Source organism: Hemiscyllium ocellatum, unplaced genomic scaffold (assembly GCF_020745735.1).
Source record: "Hemiscyllium ocellatum isolate sHemOce1 unplaced genomic scaffold, sHemOce1.pat.X.cur. scaffold_3169_pat_ctg1, whole genome shotgun sequence".
NCBI classification, from domain to species: Eukaryota; Metazoa; Chordata; class Chondrichthyes; order Orectolobiformes; family Hemiscylliidae; genus Hemiscyllium; species Hemiscyllium ocellatum.
The window spans coordinates 21,023-38,705 of NW_026868335.1; the positions used below are offsets into that span (position 1 = coordinate 21,023).

The following is a 17,683-nucleotide window of genomic DNA, read 5'->3' on the forward strand; positions in this document are numbered from 1 at the left end:
TCCCGCCAGTCCAGGAATTGACCTGGTGAACCTACGCTGCATTCCCTCAATAGCCAGAATCAAATCTGGAGAGCAGAACTGCACACAGTACTCCAGGTGTGGTCTCACCAGGGCCCTGTACAGCTGCAAAAGAACCTCTTTGCTTCTATACTCCATCCCTCTTGTTATGAAGGCCAGCATGCTATTAGCCTTCTTCACTACCTGCTGTACCTGCATGCTTACCTTCATTGAGTGGTGTACAGGACCCCCAGATCTCTCTGTCCTGCCCCTTGACCTAAATTGATTCCATTTAGGTAGTAATCTGCCTTCCACCAAAGTGGGTAACCATTGATTTATCCACATTAAATTGCATCTGGCCACTCACCTAACTTGTCCAGGTCACCCTGTAATCTGCTAACATCCTGATGACATTTCACCCTGCCAGCCAGCTTAGTATCATCAGCAAATTTGCTAATGTTATGGCTAATAGCATCTTGTAGATGGTTAAGATATATGGTAAAAAGCTGCGGTGCCAGTAGTGATCCCTGCGGTACCCCCCTGGCCACTGCCTGCCATTGGGAAAGGGAGGCGTGGAGGAGTGCGGAAGGATGAGAGAATGCAGGCTGCAGCCTGATGAAGCAGGGGGAGGGCTTGCAGTTGGCCTGCGTGGGGATGTGGGAGACTACAGGAGCCTGGTGGGCAAGGGCTGGCTGAAAGGCAGCTGGAGGGACGGAGGGAGGGAAGCACGCACAGAGGAGGAAGAGCAAAGAGAAAGAGAAAAAAAAAAACAAAGGGGATAAAGAGAAAGAGCAGCAAAGAAAATGTGGCTGGCCAGCACGCCTTGAAGTAGGGAGAAAAGGAAGGGGCCGGTGCCTACGGCCATACTAGTCTGAAAACGCCCGATCTCGTCTGATCTCGGAAGCTAAGCAGACTCAGGCCTGGTTAGTACTTGGATGGGAGACCGCCTGGGAATACCAGGTGCAGTAGGCTTTTTCCGCCAGCAGGGGCTGCTCAAGTCACCCCTCTGCACTTGTGTTGTGCCACGCAATGGAGCGGCAGGTTATTTTTGCTGTGCTGCTGCTGCTGCTGCTGCTGTGCCGGCCATCAGTCGCCTGCAGGCACCAGACAGGGAGGGGAGGAGAGCGGAGCGCTGCCGAAATCAGCGAGAAAGACGGAAAGAAAGGGATTGGGGCTGCACGCTGTCTGCGGGTGGCAGTCAGGAAAGGAGGACAATAGGTGCAGGAGTTGGCCATTCTGCCTTTCGAGCCTGCACCACCATTCAATATGATCATGGCTGATCATCCTTAATCAGTATCCTGTTCCTGCCTTATCTCCGTAACCCTTGATTCCACTATCCTTGAGAGCTCTATGCAACTCTTTCTTAAATGAATCCAGAGACTGGGCCTCCACTGCCCTCTGGGGCAGAGCATTCCACACAGCCACCACTCTCTGGGTGAAGAAGTTTCTCCTCATCTCTGTCCTAAATGGTCTACCCGTATTTTTAAGCAGTGTCCTCTGTTTCGGCACTCACCCAGCAGCGGAAACATGTTTCCTGCCGCCAGAGTGTCCAATCCTTTGATGATCTGAAATGTCTCAATCAGATCCCCTCTCAGTCTTCTAAACTCGAGGGTACACACAAGCCCAGTCGCTCCAGTCTTTCAGTGTAAGGTAATCCCGCCAGTCCAGGAATTGACCTGGTGAACCTACGCTGCATTCCCTCAATAGCCAGAATCAAATCTGGAGAGCAGAACTGCACACAGTACTCCAGGTGTGGTCTCACCAGGGCCCTGTACAGCTGCAAAAAAACCTCTTTGCTTCTATACTCCATCCCTCTTGTTATGAAGGCCAGCATGCTATTAGCCTTCTTCACTACCTGCTGTACCTGCATGCTTACCTTCATTGAGTGGTGTACAGGAACCCCCAGATCTCTCTGTCCTGCCCCTTGACCTAAATTGATTCCATTTAGGTAGTAATCTGCCTTCCACCAAAGTGGGTAACCATTGATTTATCCACATTAAATTGCATCTGGCCACTCACCTAACTTGTCCAGGTCACCCTGTAATCTGCTAACATCCTGATGACATTTCACCCTGCCAGCCAGCTTAGTATCATCAGCAAATTTGCTAATGTTATGGCTAATAGCATCTTGTAGATGGTTAAGATATATGGTAAAAAGCTGCGGTGCCAGTAGTGATCCCTGCGGTACCCCCCTGGCCACTGCCTGCCATTGGGAAAGGGAGGCGTGGAGGAGTGCGGAAGGATGAGAGAATGCAGGCTGCAGCCTGATGAAGCAGGGGGAGGGCTTGCAGTTGGCCTGCGTGGGGATGTGGGAGACTACAGGAGCCTGGTGGGCAAGGGCTGGCTGAAAGGCAGCTGGAGGGACGGAGGGAGGGAAGCACGCACAGAGGAGGAAGAGCAAAGAGAAAGAGAAAAAAAAAACAAAGGGGATAAAGAGAAAGAGCAGCAAAGAAAATGTGGCTGGCCAGCACGCCTTGAAGTAGGGAGAAAAGGAAGGGGCCGGTGCCTACGGCCATACTAGTCTGAAAACGCCCGATCTCGTCTGATCTCGGAAGCTAAGCAGACTCAGGCCTGGTTAGTACTTGGATGGGAGACCGCCTGGGAATACCAGGTGCAGTAGGCTTTTTCCGCCAGCAGGGGCTGCTCAAGTCACCCCTCTGCACTTGTGTTGTGCCACGCAATGGAGCGGCAGGTTATTTTTGCTGCTGCTGCTGCTGCTGCTGCTGCTGCTGTGCCGGCCATCAGTCGCCTGCAGGCACCAGACAGGGAGGGGAGGAGAGCGGAGCGCTGCCGAAATCAGCGAGAAAGACGGAAAGAAAGGGATTGGGGCTGCACGCTGTCTGCGGGTGGCAGTCAGGAAAGGAGGACAATAGGTGCAGGAGTTGGCCATTCTGCCTTTCGAGCCTGCACCACCATTCAATATGATCATGGCTGATCATCCTTAATCAGTATCCTGTTCCTGCCTTATCTCCGTAACCCTTGATTCCACTATCCTTGAGAGCTCTATGCAACTCTTTCTTAAATGAATCCAGAGACTGGGCCTCCACTGCCCTCTGGGGCAGAGCATTCCACACAGCCACCACTCTGGGTGAAGAAGTTTCTCCTCATCTCTGTCCTAAATGGTCTACCCCGTATTTTTAAGCAGTGTCCTCTGTTTCGGCACTCACCCAGCAGCGGAAACATGTTTCCTGCCGCCAGAGTGTCCAATCCTTTGATGATCTGAAATGTCTCAATCAGATCCCCTCTCAGTCTTCTAAACTCGAGGGTACACACAAGCCCAGTCGCTCCAGTCTTTCAGTGTAAGGTAATCCCGCCAGTCCAGGAATTGACCTGGTGAACCTACGCTGCATTCCCTCAATAGCCAGAATCAAATCTGGAGAGCAGAACTGCACACAGTACTCCAGGTGTGGTCTCACCAGGGCCCTGTACAGCTGCAAAAGAACCTCTTTGCTTCTATACTCCATCCCTCTTGTTATGAAGGCCAGCATGCTATTAGCCTTCTTCACTACCTGCTGTACCTGCATGCTTACCTTCATTGAGTGGTGTACAGGAACCCCCAGATCTCTCTGTCCTGCCCCTTGACCTAAATTGATTCCATTTAGGTAGTAATCTGCCTTCCACCAAAGTGGGTAACCATTGATTTATCCACATTAAATTGCATCTGGCCACTCACCTAACTTGTCCAGGTCACCCTGTAATCTGCTAACATCCTGATGACATTTCACCCTGCCAGCCAGCTTAGTATCATCAGCAAATTTGCTAATGTTATGGCTAATAGCATCTTGTAGATGGTTAAGATATATGGTAAAAAGCTGCGGTGCCAGTAGTGATCCCTGCGGTACCCCCCTGGCCACTGCCTGCCATTGGGAAAGGGAGGCGTGGAGGAGTGCGGAAGGATGAGAGAATGCAGGCTGCAGCCTGATGAAGCAGGGGGAGGGCTTGCAGTTGGCCTGCGTGGGGATGTGGGAGACTACAGGAGCCTGGTGGGCAAGGGCTGGCTGAAAGGCAGCTGGAGGGACGGAGGGAGGGAAGCACGCACAGAGGAGGAAGAGCAAAGAGAAAAGAGAAAAAAAAAAACAAAGGGGATAAAGAGAAAGAGCAGCAAAGAAAATGTGGCTGGCCAGCACGCCTTGAAGTAGGGAGAAAAGGAAGGGGCCGGTGCCTACGGCCATACTAGTCTGAAAACGCCTGATCTCGTCTGATCTCGGAAGCTAAGCAGACTCAGGCCTGGTTAGTACTTGGATGGGAGACCGCCTGGGAATACCAGGTGCAGTAGGCTTTTTCCGCCAGCAGGGGCTGCTCAAGTCACCCCTCTGCACTTGTGTTGTGCCACGCAATGGAGCGGCAGGTTATTTTTGCTGCTGCTGCTGCTGCTGCTGCTGCTGTGCCGGCCATCAGTCGCCTGCAGGCACCAGACAGGGAGGGGAGGAGAGCGGAGCGCTGCCGAAATCAGCGAGAAAGACGGAAAGAAAGGGATTGGGGCTGCACGCTGTCTGCGGGTGGCAGTCAGGAAAGGAGGACAATAGGTGCAGGAGTTGGCCATTCTGCCTTTCGAGCCTGCACCACCATTCAATATGATCATGGCTGATCATCCTTAATCAGTATCCTGTTCCTGCCTTATCTCCGTAACCCTTGATTCCACTATCCTTGAGAGCTCTATGCAACTCTTTCTTAAATGAATCCAGAGACTGGGCCTCCACTGCCCTCTGGGGCAGAGCATTCCACACAGCCACCACTCTCTGGGTGAAGAAGTTTCTCCTCATCTCTGTCCTAAATGGTCTACCCCGTATTTTTAAGCAGTGTCCTCTGTTTCGGCACTCACCCAGCAGCGGAAACATGTTTCCTGCCGCCAGAGTGTCCAATCCTTTGATGATCTGAAATGTCTCAATCAGATCCCCTCTCAGTCTTCTAAACTCGAGGGTACACACAAGCCCAGTCGCTCCAGTCTTTCAGTGTAAGGTAATCCCGCCAGTCCAGGAATTGACCTGGTGAACCTACGCTGCATTCCCTCAATAGCCAGAATCAAATCTGGAGAGCAGAACTGCACACAGTACTCCAGGTGTGGTCTCACCAGGGCCCTGTACAGCTGCAAAAGAACCTCTTTGCTTCTATACTCCATCCCTCTTGTTATGAAGGCCAGCATGCTATTAGCCTTCTTCACTACCTGCTGTACCTGCATGCTTACCTTCATTGAGTGGTGTACAGGAACCCCCAGATCTCTCTGTCCTGCCCCTTGACCTAAATTGATTCCATTTAGGTAGTAATCTGCCTTCCACCAAAGTGGGTAACCATTGATTTATCCACATTAAATTGCATCTGGCCACTCACCTAACTTGTCCAGGTCACCCTGTAATCTGCTAACATCCTGATGACATTTCACCCTGCCAGCCAGCTTAGTATCATCAGCAAATTTGCTAATGTTATGGCTAATAGCATCTTGTAGATGGTTAAGATATATGGTAAAAAGCTGCGGTGCCAGTAGTGATCCCTGCGGTACCCCCTGGCCACTGCCTGCCATTGGGAAAAGGGAGGGCGTGGAGGAGTGCGGAAGGATGAGAGAATGCAGGCTGCAGCCTGATGAAGCAGGGGGAGGGCTTGCAGTTGGCCTGCGTGGGGATGTGGGAGACTACAGGAGCCTGGTGGGCAAGGGCTGGCTGAAAGGCAGCTGGAGGGACGGAGGGAGGGAAGCACGCACAGAGGAGGAAGAGCAAAGAGAAAAGAGAAAAAAAAAACAAAGGGGATAAAGAGAAAGAGCAGCAAAGAAAATGTGGCTGGCCAGCACGCCTTGAAGTAGGGAGAAAAGGAAGGGGCCGGTGCCTACGGCCATACTAGTCTGAAAACGCCCGATCTCGTCTGATCTCGGAAGCTAAGCAGACTCAGGCCTGGTTAGTACTTGGATGGGAGACCGCCTGGGAATACCAGGTGCAGTAGGCTTTTTCCGCCAGCAGGGGCTGCTCAAGTCACCCCTCTGCACTTGTGTTGTGCCACGCAATGGAGCGGCAGGTTATTTTTGCTGCTGCTGCTGCTGCTGTGCCGGCCATCAGTCGCCTGCAGGCACCAGACAGGGAGGGGAGGAGAGCGGAGCGCTGCCGAAATCAGCGAGAAAGACGGAAAGAAAGGGATTGGGGCTGCACGCTGTCTGCGGGTGGCAGTCAGGAAAGGAGGACAATAGGTGCAGGAGTTGGCCATTCTGCCTTTCGAGCCTGCACCACCATTCAATATGATCATGGCTGATCATCCTTAATCAGTATCCTGTTCCTGCCTTATCTCCGTAACCCTTGATTCCACTATCCTTGAGAGCTCTATGCAACTCTTTCTTAAATGAATCCAGAGACTGGGCCTCCACTGCCCTCTGGGGCAGAGCATTCCACACAGCCACCACTCTCTGGGTGAAGAAGTTTCTCCTCATCTCTGTCCTAAATGGTCTACCCCGTATTTTTAAGCAGTGTCCTCTGTTTCGGCACTCACCCAGCAGCGGAAACATGTTTCCTGCCGCCAGAGTGTCCAATCCTTTGATGATCTGAAATGTCTCAATCAGATCCCCTCTCAGTCTTCTAAACTCGAGGGTACACACAAGCCCAGTCGCTCCAGTCTTTCAGTGTAAGGTAATCCCGCCAGTCCAGGAATTGACCTGGTGAACCTACGCTGCATTCCCTCAATAGCCAGAATCAAATCTGGAGAGCAGAACTGCACACAGTACTCCAGGTGTGGTCTCACCAGGGCCCTGTACAGCTGCAAAAGAACCTCTTTGCTTCTATACTCCATCCCTCTTGTTATGAAGGCCAGCATGCTATTAGCCTTCTTCACTACCTGCTGTACCTGCATGCTTACCTTCATTGAGTGGTGTACAGGAACCCCCAGATCTCTCTGTCCTGCCCTTGACCTAAATTGATTCCATTTAGGTAGTAATCTGCCTTCCACCAAAGTGGGTAACCATTGATTTATCCACATTAAATTGCATCTGGCCACTCACCTAACTTGTCCAGGTCACCCTGTAATCTGCTAACATCCTGATGACATTTCACCCTGCCAGCCAGCTTAGTATCATCAGCAAATTTGCTAATGTTATGGCTAATAGCATCTTGTAGATGGTTAAGATATATGGTAAAAAGCTGCGGTGCCAGTAGTGATCCCTGCGGTACCCCCTGGCCACTGCCTGCCATTGGGAAAGGGAGGCGTGGAGGAGTGCGGAAGGATGAGAGAATGCAGGCTGCAGCCTGATGAAGCAGGGGGAGGGCTTGCAGTTGGCCTGCGTGGGGATGTGGGAGACTACAGGAGCCTGGTGGGCAAGGGCTGGCTGAAAGGCAGCTGGAGGGACGGAGGGAGGGAAGCACGCACAGAGGAGGAAGAGCAAAGAGAAAGAGAAAAAAAAAACAAAGGGGATAAAGAGAAAGAGCAGCAAAGAAAATGTGGCTGGCCAGCACGCCTTGAAGTAGGGAGAAAAGGAAGGGGCCGGTGCCTACGGCCATACTAGTCTGAAAACGTCTGATCTCGGAAGCTAAGCAGACTCAGGCCTGGTTAGTACTTGGATGGGAGACCGCCTGGGAATACCAGGTGCAGTAGGCTTTTTCCGCCAGCAGGGGCTGCTCAAGTCACCCCTCTGCACTTGTGTTGTGCCACGCAATGGAGCGGCAGGTTATTTTTGCTGCTGCTGCTGCTGCTGTGCGGCCATCAGTCGCCTGCAGGCACCAGACAGGGAGGGGAGGAGAGCGGAGCGCTGCCGAAATCAGCGAGAAAGACGGAAAGAAAGGGATTGGGGCTGCACGCTGTCTGCGGGTGGCAGTCAGGAAAGGAGGACAATAGGTGCAGGAGTTGGCCATTCTGCCTTTCGAGCCTGCACCACCATTCAATATGATCATGGCTGATCATCCTTAATCAGTATCCTGTTCCTGCCTTATCTCCGTAACCTTGATTCCACTATCCTTGAGAGCTCTATGCAACTCTTTCTTAAATGAATCCAGAGACTGGGCCTCCACTGCCCTCTGGGGCAGAGCATTCCACACAGCCACCACTCTCTGGGTGAAGAAGTTTCTCCTCATCTCTGTCCTAAATGGTCTACCCCGTATTTTTAAGCAGTGTCCTCTGTTTCGGCACTCACCCAGCAGCGGAAACATGTTTCCTGCCGCCAGAGTGTCCAATCCTTTGATGATCTGAAATGTCTCAATCAGATCCCCTCTCAGTCTTCTAAACTCGAGGGTACACACAAGCCCAGTCGCTCCAGTCTTTCAGTGTAAGGTAATCCCGCCAGTCCAGGAATTGACCTGGTGAACCTACGCTGCATTCCCTCAATAGCCAGAATCAAATCTGGAGAGCAGAACTGCACACAGTACTCCAGGTGTGGTCTCACCAGGGCCCTGTACAGCTGCAAAAGAACCTCTTTGCTTCTATACTCCATCCCTCTTGTTATGAAGGCCAGCATGCTATTAGCCTTCTTCACTACCTGCTGTACCTGCATGCTTACCTTCATTGAGTGGTGTACAGGAACCCCCAGATCTCTCTGTCCTGCCCCTTGACCTAAATTGATTCCATTTAGGTAGTAATCTGCCTTCCACCAAAGTGGGTAACCATTGATTTATCCACATTAAATTGCATCTGGCCACTCACCTAACTTGTCCAGGTCACCCTGTAATCTGCTAACATCCTGATGACATTTCACCCTGCCAGCCAGCTTAGTATCATCAGCAAATTTGCTAATGTTATGGCTAATAGCATCTTGTAGATGGTTAAGATATATGGTAAAAAGCTGCGGTCCCAGTAGTGATCCCTGCGGTACCCCCCTGGCCACTGCCTGCCATTGGGAAAGGGAGGCGTGGAGGAGTGCGGAAGGATGAGAGAATGCAGGCTGCAGCCTGATGAAGCAGGGGGAGGGCTTGCAGTTGGCCTGCGTGGGGATGTGGGAGACTACAGGAGCCTGGTGGGCAAGGGCTGGCTGAAAGGCAGCTGGAGGGACGGAGGGAGGGAAGCACGCACAGAGGAGGAAGAGCAAAGAGAAAAGAGAAAAAAAAAACAAAGGGGATAAAGAGAAAGAGAGCAGCAAAGAAAATGTGGCTGGCCAGCACGCCTTGAAGTAGGGAGAAAAGGAAGGGGCCGGTGCCTACGGCCATACTAGTCTGAAAACGCCTGATCTCGGAAGCTAAGCAGACTCAGGCCTGGTTAGTACTTGGATGGGAGACCGCCTGGGAATACCAGGTGCAGTAGGCTTTTTCCGCCAGCAGGGGCTGCTCAAGTCACCCCTCTGCACTTGTGTTGTGCCACGCAATGGAGCGGCAGGTTATTTTTGCTTTGCTGCTGCTGCTGCTGCTGCTGCTGTGCCGGCCATCAGTCGCCTGCAGGCACCAGACAGGGAGGGGAGGAGAGCGGAGCGCTGCCGAAATCAGCGAGAAAGACGGAAAAAAAGGGATTGGGGCTGCACGCTGTCTGCGGGTGGCAGTCAGGAAAGGAGGACAATAGGTGCAGGAGTTGGCCATTCTGCCTTTCGAGCCTGCACCACCATTCAATATGATCATGGCTGATCATCCTTAATCAGTATCCTGTTCCTGCCTTATCTCCGTAACCCTTGATTCCACTATCCTTGAGAGCTCTATGCAACTCTTTCTTAAATGAATCCAGAGACTGGGCCTCCACTGCCCTCTGGGGCAGAGCATTCCACACAGCCACCACTCTCTGGGTGAAGAAGTTTCTCCTCATCTCTGTCCTAAATGGTCTACCCCGTATTTTTAAGCAGTGTCCTCTGTTTCGGCACTCACCAGCAGCGGAAACATGTTTCCTGCCGCCAGAGTGTCCAATCCTTTGATGATCTGAAATGTCTCAATCAGATCCCCTCTCAGTCTTCTAAACTCGAGGGTACACACAAGCCCAGTCGCTCCAGTCTTTCAGTGTAAGGTAATCCCGCCAGTCCAGGAATTGACCTGGTGAACCTACGCTGCATTCCCTCAATAGCCAGAATCAAATCTGGAGAGCAGAACTGCACACAGTACTCCAGGTGTGGTCTCACCAGGGCCCTGTACAGCTGCAAAAGAACCTCTTTGCTTCTATACTCCATCCCTCTTGTTATGAAGGCCAGCATGCTATTAGCCTTCTTCACTACCTGCTGTACCTGCATGCTTACCTTCATTGAGTGGTGTACAGGAACCCCCAGATCTCTCTGTCCTGCCCCTTGACCTAAATTGATTCCATTTAGGTAGTAATCTGCCTTCCACCAAAGTGGGTAACCATTGATTTATCCACATTAAATTGCATCTGGCCACTCACCTAACTTGTCCAGGTCACCCTGTAATCTGCTAACATCCTGATGACATTTCACCCTGCCAGCCAGCTTAGTATCATCAGCAAATTTGCTAATGTTATGGCTAATAGCATCTTGTAGATGGTTAAGATATATGGTAAAAAGCTGCGGTGCCAGTAGTGATCCCTGCGGTACCCCCTGGCCACTGCCTGCCATTGGGAAAGGGAGGCGTGGAGGAGTGCGGAAGGATGAGAGAATGCAGGCTGCAGCCTGATGAAGCAGGGGGAGGGCTTGCAGTTGGCCTGCGTGGGGATGTGGGAGACTACAGGAGCCTGGTGGGCAAGGGCTGGCTGAAAGGCAGCTGGAGGGACGGAGGGAGGGAAGCACGCACAGAGGAGGAAGAGCAAAGAGAAAAGAGAAAAAAAAAACAAAGGGGATAAAGAGAAAGAGCAGCAAAGAAAATGTGGCTGGCCAGCACGCCTTGAAGTAGGGAGAAAAGGAAGGGGCGGTGCCTACGGCCATACTAGTCTGAAAACGCCCGATCTCGTCTGATCTCGGAAGCTAAGCAGACTCAGGCCTGGTTAGTACTTGGATGGGAGACCGCCTGGGAATACCAGGTGCAGTAGGCTTTTTCCGCCAGCAGGGGCTGCTCAAGTCACCCCTCTGCACTTGTGTTGTGCCACGCAATGGAGCGGCAGGTTATTTTTGCTGCTGCTGCTGCTGCTGCTGCTGCTGTGCCGGCCATCAGTCGCCTGCAGGCACCAGACAGGGAGGGGAGGAGAGCGGAGCGCTGCCGAAATCAGCGAGAAAGACGGAAAGAAAGGGATTGGGGCTGCACGCTGTCTGCGGGTGGCAGTCAGGAAAGGAGGACAATAGGTGCAGGAGTTGGCCATTCTGCCTTTCGAGCCTGCACCACCATTCAATATGATCATGGCTGATCATCCTTAATCAGTATCCTGTTCCTGCCTTATCTCCGTAACCCTTGATTCCACTATCCTTGAGAGCTCTATGCAACTCTTTCTTAAATGAATCCAGAGACTGGGCCTCCACTGCCCTCTGGGGCAGAGCATTCCACACAGCCACCACTCTCTGGGTGAAGAAGTTTCTCCTCATCTCTGTCCTAAATGGTCTACCCCGTATTTTTAAGCAGTGTCCTCTGTTTCGGCACTCACCCAGCAGCGGAAACATGTTTCCTGCCGCCAGAGTGTCCAATCCTTTGATGATCTGAAATGTCTCAATCAGATCCCCTCTCAGTCTTCTAAACTCGAGGGTACACACAAGCCCAGTCGCTCCAGTCTTTCAGTGTAAGGTAATCCCGCCAGTCCAGGAATTGACCTGGTGAACCTACGCTGCATTCCCTCAATAGCCAGAATCAAATCTGGAGAGCAGAACTGCACACAGTACTCCAGGTGTGGTCTCACCAGGGCCCTGTACAGCTGCAAAAGAACCTCTTTGCTTCTATACTCCATCCCTCTTGTTATGAAGGCCAGCATGCTATTAGCCTTCTTCACTACCTGCTGTACCTGCATGCTTACCTTCATTGAGTGGTGTACAGGAACCCCCAGATCTCTCTGTCCTGCCCCTTGACCTAAATTGATTCCATTTAGGTAGTAATCTGCCTTCCACCAAAGTGGGTAACCATTGATTTATCCACATTAAATTGCATCTGGCCACTCACCTAACTTGTCCAGGTCACCCTGTAATCTGCTAACATCCTGATGACATTTCACCCTGCCAGCCAGCTTAGTATCATCAGCAAATTTGCTAATGTTATGGCTAATAGCATCTTGTAGATGGTTAAGATATATGGTAAAAAGCTGCGGTGCCAGTAGTGATCCCTGCGGTACCCCCCTGGCCACTGCCTGCCATTGGGAAAGGGAGGCGTGGAGGAGTGCGGAAGGATGAGAGAATGCAGGCTGCAGCCTGATGAAGCAGGGGGAGGGCTTGCAGTTGGCCTGCGTGGGGATGTGGGAGACTACAGGAGCCTGGTGGGCAAGGGCTGGCTGAAAGGCAGCTGGAGGGACGGAGGGAGGGAAGCACGCACAGAGGAGGAAGAGCAAAGAGAAAAGAGAAAAAAAAAACAAAGGGGATAAAGAGAAAGAGCAGCAAAGAAAATGTGGCTGGCCAGCACGCCTTGAAGTAGGGAGAAAAGGAAGGGGCCGGTGCCTACGGCCATACTAGTCTGAAAACGCCCGATCTCGTCTGATCTCGGAAGCTAAGCAGACTCAGGCCTGGTTAGTACTTGGATGGGAGACCGCCTGGGAATACCAGGTGCAGTAGGCTTTTTCCGCCAGCAGGGGCTGCTCAAGTCACCCCTCTGCACTTGTGTTGTGCCACGCAATGGAGCGGCAGGTTATTTTTGCTGCTGCTGCTGCTGCTGCTGTGCCGGCCATCAGTCGCCTGCAGGCACCAGACAGGGAGGGGAGGAGAGCGGAGCGCTGCCGAAATCAGCGAGAAAGACGGAAAGAAAGGGATTGGGGCTGCACGCTGTCTGCGGGTGGCAGTCAGGAAAGGAGGACAATAGGTGCAGGAGTTGGCCATTCTGCCTTTCGAGCCTGCACCACCATTCAATATGATCATGGCTGATCATCCTTAATCAGTATCCTGTTCCTGCCTTATCTCCGTAACCCTTGATTCCACTATCCTTGAGAGCTCTATGCAACTCTTTCTTAAATGAATCCAGAGACTGGGCCTCCACTGCCCTCTGGGGCAGAGCATTCCACACAGCCACCACTCTCTGGGTGAAGAAGTTTCTCCTCATCTCTGTCCTAAATGGTCTACCCCGTATTTTTAAGCAGTGTCCTCTGTTTCGGCACTCACCCAGCAGCGGAAACATGTTTCCTGCCGCCAGAGTGTCCAATCCTTTGATGATCTGAAATGTCTCAATCAGATCCCCTCTCAGTCTTCTAAACTCGAGGGTACACACAAGCCCAGTCGCTCCAGTCTTTCAGTGTAAGGTAATCCCGCCAGTCCAGGAATTGACCTGGTGAACCTACGCTGCATTCCCTCAATAGCCAGAATCAAATCTGGAGAGCAGAACTGCACACAGTACTCCAGGTGTGGTCTCACCAGGGCCCTGTACAGCTGCAAAAGAACCTCTTTGCTTCTATACTCCATCCCTCTTGTTATGAAGGCCAGCATGCTATTAGCCTTCTTCACTACCTGCTGTACCTGCATGCTTACCTTCATTGAGTGGTGTACAGGAACCCCAGATCTCTCTGTCCTGCCCCTTGACCTAAATTGATTCCATTTAGGTAGTAATCTGCCTTCCACCAAAGTGGGTAACCATTGATTTATCCACATTAAATTGCATCTGGCCACTCACCTAACTTGTCCAGGTCACCCTGTAATCTGCTAACATCCTGATGACATTTCACCCTGCCAGCCAGCTTAGTATCATCAGCAAATTTGCTAATGTTATGGCTAATAGCATCTTGTAGATGGTTAAGATATATGGTAAAAAGCTGCGGTGCCAGTAGTGATCCCTGCGGTACCCCCCTGGCCACTGCCTGCCATTGGGAAAGGGAGGCGTGGAGGAGTGCGGAAGGATGAGAGAATGCAGGCTGCAGCCTGATGAAGCAGGGGGAGGGCTTGCAGTTGGCCTGCGTGGGGATGTGGGAGACTACAGGAGCCTGGTGGGCAAGGGCTGGCTGAAAGGCAGCTGGAGGGACGGAGGGAGGGAAGCACGCACAGAGGAGGAAGAGCAAAGAGAAAAGAGAGAAAAAAAAACAAAGGGGATAAAGAGAAAGAGCAGCAAAGAAAATGTGGCTGGCCAGCACGCCTTGAAGTAGGGAGAAAAGGAAGGGGCCGGTGCCTACGGCCATACTAGTCTGAAAACGCCCGATCTCGTCTGATCTCGGAAGCTAAGCAGACTCAGGCCTGGTTAGTACTTGGATGGGAGACCGCCTGGGAATACCAGGTGCAGTAGGCTTTTTCCGCCAGCAGGGGCTGCTCAAGTCACCCCTCTGCACTTGTGTTGTGCCACGCAATGGAGCGGCAGGTTATTTTTGCTTGCTGCTGCTGCTGCTGCTGCTGTGCCGGCCATCAGTCGCCTGCAGGCACCAGACAGGGAGGGGAGGAGAGCGGAGCGCTGCCGAAATCAGCGAGAAAGACGGAAAGAAAGGGATTGGGGCTGCACGCTGTCTGCGGGTGGCAGTCAGGAAAGGAGGACAATAGGTGCAGGAGTTGGCCATTCTGCCTTTCGAGCCTGCACCACCATTCAATATGATCATGGCTGATCATCCTTAATCAGTATCCTGTTCCTGCCTTATCTCCGTAACCCTTGATTCCACTATCCTTGAGAGCTCTATGCAACTCTTTCTTAAATGAATCCAGAGACTGGGCCTCCACTGCCCTCTGGGGCAGAGCATTCCACACAGCCACCACTCTCTGGGTGAAGAAGTTTCTCCTCATCTCTGTCCTAAATGGTCTACCCCGTATTTTTAAGCAGTGTCCTCTGTTTCGGCACTCACCCAGCAGCGGAAACATGTTTCCTGCCGCCAGAGTGTCCAATCCTTTGATGATCTGAAATGTCTCAATCAGATCCCCTCTCAGTCTTCTAAACTCGAGGGTACACACAAGCCCAGTCGCTCCAGTCTTTCAGTGTAAGGTAATCCCGCCAGTCCAGGAATTGACCTGGTGAACCTACGCTGCATTCCCTCAATAGCCAGAATCAAATCTGGAGAGCAGAACTGCACACAGTACTCCAGGTGTGGTCTCACCAGGGCCCTGTACAGCTGCAAAAGAACCTCTTTGCTTCTATACTCCATCCCTCTTGTTATGAAGGCCAGCATGCTATTAGCCTTCTTCACTACCTGCTGTACCTGCATGCTTACCTTCATTGAGTGGTGTACAGGAACCCCCAGATCTCTCTGTCCTGCCCCTTGACCTAAATTGATTCCATTTAGGTAGTAATCTGCCTTCCACCAAAGTGGGTAACCATTGATTTATCCACATTAAATTGCATCTGGCCACTCACCTAACTTGTCCAGGTCACCCTGTAATCTGCTAACATCCTGATGACATTTCACCCTGCCAGCCAGCTTAGTATCATCAGCAAATTTGCTAATGTTATGGCTAATAGCATCTTGTAGATGGTTAAGATATATGGTAAAAAGCTGCGGTGCCAGTAGTGATCCCTGCGGTACCCCCCTGGCCACTGCCTGCCATTGGGAAAGGGAGGCGTGGAGGAGTGCGGAAGGATGAGAGAATGCAGGCTGCAGCCTGATGAAGCAGGGGGAGGGCTTGCAGTTGGCCTGCGTGGGGATGTGGGAGACTACAGGAGCCTGGTGGGCAAGGGCTGGCTGAAAGGCAGCTGGAGGGACGGAGGGAGGGAAGCACGCACAGAGGAGGAAGAGCAAAGAGAAAAGAGAAAAAAAACAAAGGGGATAAAGAGAAAGAGCAGCAAAGAAAATGTGGCTGGCCAGCACGCCTTGAAGTAGGGAGAAAAGGAAGGGGCCGGTGCCTACGGCCATACTAGTCTGAAAACCCCGATCTCGTCTGATCTCGGAAGCTAAGCAGACTCAGGCCTGGTTAGTACTTGGATGGGAGACCGCCTGGGAATACCAGGTGCAGTAGGCTTTTTCCGCCAGCAGGGGCTGCTCAAGTCACCCCTCTGCACTTGTGTTGTGCCACGCAATGGAGCGGCAGGTTATTTTTGCTGCTGCTGCTGCTGCTGTGCTGCTGTGCCGGCCATCAGTCGCCTGCAGGCACCAGACAGGGAGGGGAGGAGAGCGGAGCGCTGCCGAAATCAGCGAGAGAAAGACGGAAAGAAAGGGATTGGGGCTGCACGCTGTCTGCGGGTGGCAGTCAGGAAAGGAGGACATAGGTGCAGGGAGGATGTTGCCATTCTGCCTTTCGAGCCTGCACCACCATTCAATATGATCATGGCTGATCATCCTTAATCAGTATCCTGTTCCTGCCTTATCTCCGTAACCTTGATTCCACTATCCTTGAGAGCTCTATGCAACTCTTTCTTAAATGAATCCAGAGACTGGGCCTCCACTGCCCTCTGGGGCAGAGCATTCCACACAGCCACCACTCTCTGGGTGAAGAAGTTTCTCCTCATCTCTGTCCTAAATGGTCTACCCCGTATTTTTAAGCAGTGTCCTCTGTTTCGGCACTCACCCAGCAGCGGAAACATGTTTCCTGCCGCCAGAGTGTCCAATCCTTTGATGATCTGAAATGTCTCAATCAGATCCCCTCTCAGTCTTCTAAACTCGAGGGTACACACAAGCCCAGTCGCTCCAGTCTTTCAGTGTAAGGTAATCCCGCCAGTCCAGGAATTGACCTGGTGAACCTACGCTGCATTCCCTCAATAGCCAGAATCAAATCTGGAGAGCAGAACTGCACACAGTACTCCAGGTGTGGTCTCACCAGGGCCCTGTACAGCTGCAAAAGAACCTCTTTGCTTCTATACTCCATCCCTCTTGTTATGAAGGCCAGCATGCTATTAGCCTTCTTCACTACCTGCTGTACCTGCATGCTTACCTTCATTGAGTGGTGTACAGGAACCCCCAGATCTCTCTGTCCTGCCCCTTGACCTAAATTGATTCCATTTAGGTAGTAATCTGCCTTCCACCAAAGTGGGTAACCATTGATTTATCCACATTAAATTGCATCTGGCCACTCACCTAACTTGTCCAGGTCACCCTGTAATCTGCTAACATCCTGATGACATTTCACCCTGCCAGCCAGCTTAGTATCATCAGCAAATTTGCTAATGTTATGGCTAATAGCATCTTGTAGATGGTTAAGATATATGGTAAAAAGCTGCGGTGCCAGTAGTGATCCCTGCGGTACCCCCCTGGCCACTGCCTGCCATTGGGAAAGGGAGGCGTGGAGGAGTGCGGAAGGATGAGAGAATGCAGGCTGCAGCCTGATGAAGCAGGGGGAGGGCTTGCAGTTGGCCTGCGTGGGGATGTGGGAGACTACAGGAGCCTGGTGGGCAAGGGCTGGCTGAAAGGCAGCTGGAGGGACGGAGGGAGGGAAGCACGCACAGAGGAGGAAGAGCAAAGAGAAAAGAGAAAAAAAAACAAAGGGGATAAAGAGAAAGAGCAGCAAAGAAAATGTGGCTGGCCAGCACGCCTTGAAGTAGGGAGAAAAGGAAGGGGCCGGTGCCTACGGCCATACTAGTCTGAAAACGCCTGATCTCTCGGAAGCTAAGCAGACTCAGGCCTGGTTAGTACTTGGATGGGAGACCGCCTGGGAATACCAGGTGCAGTAGGCTTTTTCCGCCAGCAGGGGCTGCTCAAGTCACCCCTCTGCACTTGTGTTGTGCCACGCAATGGAGCGGCAGGTTTTTTTTGCTGCTGCTGCTGCTGCTGCTGCTGCTGCTGTGCCGGCCATCAGTCGCCTGCAGGCACCAGACAGGGAGGGGAGGAGAGCGGAGCGCTGCCGAAATCAGCGAGAAAGACGGAAAGAAAGGGATTGGGGCTGCACGCTGTCTGCGGGTGGCAGTCA

General features: G+C 52.1%; 8 non-coding genes and 3 pseudogenes across 8 annotated transcripts; all 11 read left to right on the forward strand.

Annotated features, from left to right (window-relative positions):
* The first annotated feature begins 850 nt into the window (after positions 1-850).
* On the forward strand, positions 851-969 carry LOC132813031 (5S ribosomal RNA). The gene has a single exon (XR_009643895.1). It is a non-coding gene; the product is annotated as a 5S ribosomal RNA (ribosomal RNA).
* Positions 970-2,501: 1,532 nt separating this feature from the next.
* On the forward strand, positions 2,502-2,620 carry LOC132813032 (5S ribosomal RNA). The gene has a single exon (XR_009643896.1). It is a non-coding gene; the product is annotated as a 5S ribosomal RNA (ribosomal RNA).
* A 1,537-nt stretch (positions 2,621-4,157) lies between these two features.
* On the forward strand, positions 4,158-4,276 carry LOC132813045 (5S ribosomal RNA). Its single transcript, XR_009643909.1, has one exon. It is a non-coding gene; the product is annotated as a 5S ribosomal RNA (ribosomal RNA).
* Positions 4,277-5,812: 1,536 nt separating this feature from the next.
* Positions 5,813-5,931, forward strand: LOC132813033 (5S ribosomal RNA). The gene has a single exon (XR_009643897.1). It is a non-coding gene; the product is annotated as a 5S ribosomal RNA (ribosomal RNA).
* Positions 5,932-7,454: 1,523 nt separating this feature from the next.
* Positions 7,455-7,563, forward strand: LOC132813052 (5S ribosomal RNA; annotated as a pseudogene).
* Positions 7,564-9,089: 1,526 nt separating this feature from the next.
* LOC132813049 (5S ribosomal RNA) lies at positions 9,090-9,198 on the forward strand (annotated as a pseudogene).
* Positions 9,199-10,732: 1,534 nt separating this feature from the next.
* LOC132813034 (5S ribosomal RNA) lies at positions 10,733-10,851 on the forward strand. The gene has a single exon (XR_009643898.1). It is a non-coding gene; the product is annotated as a 5S ribosomal RNA (ribosomal RNA).
* Positions 10,852-12,386: 1,535 nt separating this feature from the next.
* On the forward strand, positions 12,387-12,505 carry LOC132813036 (5S ribosomal RNA). Its single transcript, XR_009643900.1, has one exon. It is a non-coding gene; the product is annotated as a 5S ribosomal RNA (ribosomal RNA).
* Positions 12,506-14,034: 1,529 nt separating this feature from the next.
* LOC132813037 (5S ribosomal RNA) lies at positions 14,035-14,153 on the forward strand. Its single transcript, XR_009643901.1, has one exon. It is a non-coding gene; the product is annotated as a 5S ribosomal RNA (ribosomal RNA).
* Positions 14,154-15,684: 1,531 nt separating this feature from the next.
* Positions 15,685-15,802, forward strand: LOC132813048 (5S ribosomal RNA). Its single transcript, XR_009643912.1, has one exon. It is a non-coding gene; the product is annotated as a 5S ribosomal RNA (ribosomal RNA).
* A 1,537-nt stretch (positions 15,803-17,339) lies between these two features.
* Positions 17,340-17,450, forward strand: LOC132813050 (5S ribosomal RNA; annotated as a pseudogene).
* Positions 17,451-17,683: the final 233 nt, after the last annotated feature.